We start from the raw sequence: 7,360 nt of genomic DNA, 5'->3' as shown, positions 1-7,360 counted from the left end.
ACCTATCTCACAGAGTGCTGACATGAATATATCTTTCAACTTACTTGGATCTATGGTCGTCCGAACGAACATGTTTTCGTAATCCAAAAAATTGCGTACCTTTCTTCTTGCAACCACAATCGAGAAAGAGAAGAGAAGGACGCCGCACATATTTAGGGTTTGAGATTAGTTTCAGCGACTATGTAACCTAACATATATAATAATATTATATAAAATATAATATGTGCACTAATCACTTCTATCCATATTTTTATTATATTCCGACTTTATTTTATCACGCGTGCCAAAGGAACTAGAGTTTTCAAAACTCAATTTACTTAAATTTTTTATGATAGATAAATTATACAAAGATAAAATAAAAATAAATCCTTTCTACAGCCACTGTATATTAGTTTATCATTAAAATAAAAAGAAAATTTTAGATTGCAAAGACATCCACATCCAAATTCAATCCAAAACATGACCATGAAATGTCTTAACAGTTAGCAAGTTATCACAATAATACTATATTACATGAACATTCATCATAACATGTTAACATCACTTTAACCAAATCATTAACAGATCCACAACACACACACACCTGATTTCATTCATATTGATCAGCAATCAGCCCATCTGCCAACCATAACTTGCAGTCCATAAATTCACGCATACAAGGCTTATGCATACATAGAAAAACCCAAATAATATTGCCACATATATCATTATCATGCAGAACATGTACCATAGAATACTCACATTGATACAAAAACAAAAAGAGACATATATCTTGATATACAAACAGATCAGACTAAAGCATTAACTCTTGCAAGAAGAATTCAAACTGGCTTGTTAAAAGTTCCTGGCATCATCATATTAAATTAACAAACCCAAAATGAACAGACTATTAGGCTTCAGTATATTCTTAACTAATAGCTCACTCATTTCCATTTCAAACCCTCATAACTCAATTACAAATAACTTAATTAACATTTCAGAATATCCTAATAAACAATAATAATAATTGAGAACAAAACTAACAGTTGAGTATCCTATTTAACAAAATACCAAACAGTTAATAGTTGAAACCAATAACAAATACTTAGGTAAATTAATAGAGTCCAGCATAATCAACAATCATCCCATCTGCCCATCTTCCTCATCCTCGTCAAACTCCATCTTAGCTTTCTTCTTCAGCCTTCTCAAACTCAATCATGTCTTGTCTTCGTCCTCGTCCTTTCTTTTTCGTTTTTTCTTTTTTGGATACCCTTTAAGAGTTTGTTCAAACCCCATAAGGGTTCCTCTTGTTGTGTTAAATAGTATATTCATCCGAGTCCCACATTAGATAGTATGAAGAAAATAGAATTGGAGTAATAATATAAATAGAGATAGTTATTCTAAGTTTTCTACACAACAACAAAATATAGTCTATTGGGTGTATTGGAGATTTAGGTAGTTGTATTTCTAAAGGTGAGAAGGTTTTCTATTTTTCCGTTCAAAAATAGTTTGTTGAGAGGATTTTCTATTTTTTTGTTCAAAAATAGTTTGTTGAGAGAGTTTGCAGGTTTTTCGTCCAAAAATTGCAATTGAGAGAGAGTTTGCAATTTTTCCGTTCAAAAGTTGCCATTGAGAGAGAGTTTGCGATTTTTCCGTTCAAAAGTTGGAATTGAGGTAGGGTTTGGAATTTTCTCCTTAAAAATTGCAGTTTGGAGGGTTTGCATTTTTCTCCTTAAAACTTGAAATTATATGAGAGGATGAGTAATTTTATCATTGTAAAATAATAAGTTGAATTATAATTTTTGTGTTCTATTATTGAATTTTTTTGCTTCTTTTTTTTTTGATAGATATGCTTCCGCAAGCTTAGAAATTTATTTTTATTATTTTCCCAATACCTCTAGGGGTTCCAAGGCACACATTTTAACTTTATAGCCCATGACTTTTAACTTAATTCTTTATAAGCATGTCCATGATGATGGTGGGGGATGTTTTATATCCCACATGATTAGATGCACCAATGCCACTTTGTTAGAATTTTTTTTGCTCCTAAATTCAAACAAAACATAAATTAATATAACAAATTAAAGAAATTAATTAAATTAAACTTATCTAAAATATCCAATAGGTCTAATCCTCCTGTGATAATCTTTGACTGTAACAGATAAAAAGGATCCCTCTTCAACCGTTTTGAATACATCTCAGTCAATTGTGAAAGGTTTAATAACCTTATTATGGCCACTTATATACGTGATTTTTTGCTTTAAAAGATATCTGTATGAACTAACGACTTGGAGTATTTGTCTAGATGGACACGCAGGGCACTGTATCCGTATCTACTTAATTTGTTAAAGAGATGGCTAAAATACTTATCTCCAGTCATTAACATAATATTAGAAGAAGCAGGTGGGTTATTAAAAACATTTTCCATCATCCAAAAATATAGTTAAAAATAACTCGCATCAGGGTTTATATTATCAACCTCATGTTTCCTTAAAAATGGACCTCAACATCTCCCGTAAAACCTCTCTTATTGAGTACCGATATGAATATATCTTTCCACTTACATGTATTTGTGGTCGTCGGTACGAACATGTTTTTGTAATCCCAAAAAATGCGTAGCTTTCTTCTTGCAACCACCATCGAGAAAGAGAAGAAAAGGACGCCGCATATATTTATGGTTTGAGACTAGTTTAAGCGACTGTGAAACATATAATAATATTATATAAAATATAATATGTGCACTAATCACTTCTGTCCATATTTTTATTATATTCCGACTTTATTTTATCACTCGTGCCAAAGGAACTCGAGTTTTCAAAACTCAATTTACATAAATTTTTTATAACAGATAAATTATACAAAGAAAAAATAAAAAATAAGTCCTTTCTACAGCCACTGTATAATAGTTTATCATTAAAATAAAAAGAAAATTTTAGATTGCAAAAGCATCCACATCCAAATTCAATCCAAAACATTACCATGAAATGTCATAACATTTAATGCAAGTCATCACAATCATACTATATGACTTGAACATTCATTATAACATGTTAACATCACTTCAACCAAATCATTAACAGATCCATAACACACACAAACCTGATTTCATTCATATTGATCAGCAATCAGCCCATCTGCCAACCATAACTTGCAGTCCATAAATTCACGCATACAAGGCTTATGCATACATAGAAAAACCCAAATAATGTTGCCACATATATCATCATCACGCAGAACATGTACCATACAATACTCACATTGATACAAAAACAACAAAAGGCAGATATCTTGATATACAAATAGCTCAGACCAAAGCATTAACTCTTTCTAGAAGAATGCAAATTGGTTCGTTAATATTTCCTGGCATCATCATATTAAGTTAACAAACCCTAAGTTGAACTGACTATTAGGCTTCAGTAGATTCTTAACTAATAGCTCACTTATTTCCATTTCAAACCCTCACAACTCAATTACAACTAACTTAATTAAAATTTCAGAATATCCTACTAACATCATTAACAAAAATTGAGAACAAAACTAACAGTTGAGTAGCCTATTTAATAGAAAACCAAACAGTTAATAGTTGCAACCAATAACTAATACTTAGGTAAATTATTAGAGTCCAACATAATCAGCAATCACCCCATATGCCAATCTTCCTCATCCTCGTCAAACTCCATCTTAACTTTCAGCCTTCTCAAACTCAATCCCGTCTTGTCTTCGTCCTCTTCTTGTCTTTTCCGTTTTTTCTTTTTTGGATACCCTTTAAGGGTTTGTTCAAACTCCATAAGGGTTCCTTCCAGGGTTCCTCTTGTTGGGTTAAATGGTATATTCATCCAAATCCCACATCGGATAGTAGGAAGAAAATAGAATTGGAGTAATAATATAAATAGAGATAGTTAGTTTAAGTTTTCTACAGAACAGCAAAATGTAGTCTTTTGGGTGTATTGGAGATTTGGGTAGTAGTGTTTCTAAAGGTGAGAGTAAAATAGTTTGTTGAGAGGGTTTTCTATTTTTCGTTCAAAAATATAGTTTGTTGAGAGGATTTTCCATTTTTCTGTTCAAAAATAGTTTATAGAGAGGGTTTGCAGTTTTTCCATCCAAAAATTGCAATTGAGACAGAGTTTGCAATTTTTCCGTTCAAAAGTTACCATTGAGAGAGGGTTTGCGATTTTTCTGTTCAAAAGTTGTTCTAAGGAAGCCATTTTAACTTTATAGCCCATGACTTTTAACTTATTCTTTATAAGCATGTCCATGATGATGGTGGGGACGTTTTATATCACACATGATTAGATGCACCAATGCCACCAGGTCTAATCCTCCTGTGATAATCTTTGACCGAAACAGATAAAAAGGATCCCTCCACGACCGTTTTGAATACATCTCATTCAATTGAGTGCTATCTCCGTAACAAATGAAATCAATGGACCCAATTATGTCCCTCCAGTCATGCTCGACACCGAGTCCAACTGAACACCCTCGGGAACCGGGTTGTCCACGATACACATTTGGGGTTGGGGGTAGGTGATATTTGTGAAAGGTTTAATAACCTTATTACGGCAAAAAAAAAATCTCTGTATGAACTAACAACTTGGAGTATTTTTCTGGATGGAGAAGCATGACATTGTGTCTGGATGGACAAGCATGACATTGTATACGTATCTACTTAATTTGTTAAGGAGATGGCTAAAATGCTTATCTCCAGTCATTAACATAATATTAGGAGAAACAGGTGGGTTATTTAAAGCATATTCCATCATCCAAAAAAATAGTTAAAAATCACTAGCATCAGGGCTCATATTATCAACCTCAAAACCTATACACAGTTTGGAATGTTTGAAAACTTTCCTGACATTTTTTTAGGCGACGATCCTCATGTTTCCATAAAAATGGACCTCAACATCTCCCGTAAAACCTATCTTACTGAGTGCCGATATGAATATATCTTTCAACTTATTTGGATTTGTGGTGGTCGGAACGAACATGTTTTCGTAATCCAAAAAATATGTAGCTTTCTTCTTGCAGTCACCATCGAGAAAGAGAAGAAAAGGACGCCGCATATATTTAAGATTCGAGACTAGTTTCAGCGACTGTGTAACTTATAATAATATTATATAAAATAAAATATGTGCACTAATCACTTCCATCCAGATTTTTATTATATTCCGACTTTATTTTATCACGCGTGCCAAAGGAACTATAAACTCAATTTACTTAAATTTTTTATAACAGATAAATTATACAAAGATAAAATAAAAAATAAATCTTTTCTACAACCACTGTATATTAGTTTATCATTAAAATAAAAAGAAAATTTTAGATTGCAAAGGCATCCACATCCAAATTCAATCCAAAACATGACCATGAAATGTCATAACAGTTAATGCAAGTCATCACAATCATACTATATTACATGAACATTCATCATGACATGTTAACATCACTTCAACCAAATCATTAACAGATCCACAACACAAACCTGATTTCATTCATATTGATCAGCAATCAACCCATCTGCCAACCATAACTTACTGTCCATAAATTCACGCATACAAGGCTTATGCATACATAGAAAAACCCAAATAATGTTGCTACATATATCATCATCGTCCAGAACATGTACCATACAATACTCACATTGATTCAAAAACAAAAAAGGCATATATCTTGATATACAAACAACTCAGACCAAAGCATTAACTCTTGCAAGAAGAATTCAAATTGGCTCGTTAACAATTCCTGGCATCATCGTATTAAATTAACAAACCCTAAATTGAACTGACTATTAGGCTTTAGAAGATTCTTAACTAATAGCTCACTCATTTCCATTCTAAACCCTCATAACTCAATTACAACTAACTTAATTAAAATTTCAGAATATCCTACTAACATCATTAACAAAAATTGAGAACAAAACTAACAGTTGAGTAGCCTATTTAACAGAAAACCAAACAGTTAATAGTTGCAACCAATAACTAATATTTAGGTAAATTATTAGAGTCCAACATAATCAGCAATCATCCCATATGCCAGTCTTCCTCATCCTCATCCTCGTTAAACTCCATCTTTGCTTTCTTCTCAATTTATTTATTAAAATAATATGTTCTATTTAACCTCCATGGGATCTTTATTGTAAGAAGACAAATAAAGCATCAAAATCAATAAAGTTAGTGATTGTTGTAGCTTTTTGAATGGTGTAGTGAGGAGCGGATTTGGTTTTAAAGTCAATAATCAAAGCAAACATGGGACAAATACGCAAGGGAAAAGAAATGTATAAGCACTTTTGAGGAATCACATGCAGAGCACATGTGAATGTGATTGTTCATTTTCAGCACTTAAATTGTTACTCTTACACAGTCCACTCCACTCCACCCCACCATGTATGCAATGTGACTGGATTAACAAAAAGAAATGTACTGTCAACTCATCCAGTCAGCACTAAAATTAAAATATACTAGTACTATTGATTCTCCATAAAATTTAGTTTCATGAACAAGTACTAACATACTTCTTTCAGATTAATTTCATTCTAAGAGTTCGTAATGGATGAGTTTTTCATATTTATAGTATTATTATCATTTTGTCTATGAAAAAAACTATACTATTGATTGGATAAAAAAGATACATAATACACATTCCATTGACCAAAAATAAAAAGAATATTTTCTTTTTAAGTAATGGGTCAGAGTGAGACGCGCAGGGTTAAGTTGATAGTTCGAACTTAAAATATGAGACCGTCTCATAAAAAAATAGGATGGAGCGGATATGCGAGTTTTGCACCTCTATAGGTTAAAAATTATTAAAAAAAATCTTGTTAATACTTGTGCGTGCAAAAGCACACAAAATACAGATCAAGACGAACATATTTGAAGATGCATGCTTAAAACATTGACCTGCCACGAAAAAAACGTGGGTAAAATATGTCCGGCAGACCGTGCCTATTTTACTACCTTGTAAGAAGCATTAAAATAAAATATATGGCCCTTGTTTGGCACGAGTATTATGTTATTAAGGATTGCACTTTGATTGTTTGAGTTTTGGATGGTGGGGGTGCATTAAGCAATTCTTATAGGAAGGAATTGCTTAACGCACCCTAAGAATTCCTTCCTCACACTAGTGAAAAATTAAAACTACCCTAAAAATTTAAAAAATACATTTTCGGACACACCCTAAACACATGAGCTACATCTCAATTATATGACTCAATTATCTCTGTGTATCTTACAAAAGTCTATTTCCGGAACCTACTAAACCAAAAACAAATGCATAAACGAAACAGATGCAAAAACGGAGATAAATTAACATTGATAACATAAAAAACGAAACATTACATAGATAATTGTTAACATAAATCGAACATTACATTTCAGCATCAAGATGA

This window comes from Vicia villosa, linkage group LG7 (genome assembly GCF_029867415.1).
Source record: "Vicia villosa cultivar HV-30 ecotype Madison, WI linkage group LG7, Vvil1.0, whole genome shotgun sequence".
In the NCBI taxonomy this organism is placed as follows: domain Eukaryota; kingdom Viridiplantae; phylum Streptophyta; class Magnoliopsida; order Fabales; family Fabaceae; genus Vicia; species Vicia villosa.
This window is presented reverse-complemented; position numbering follows the sequence as displayed.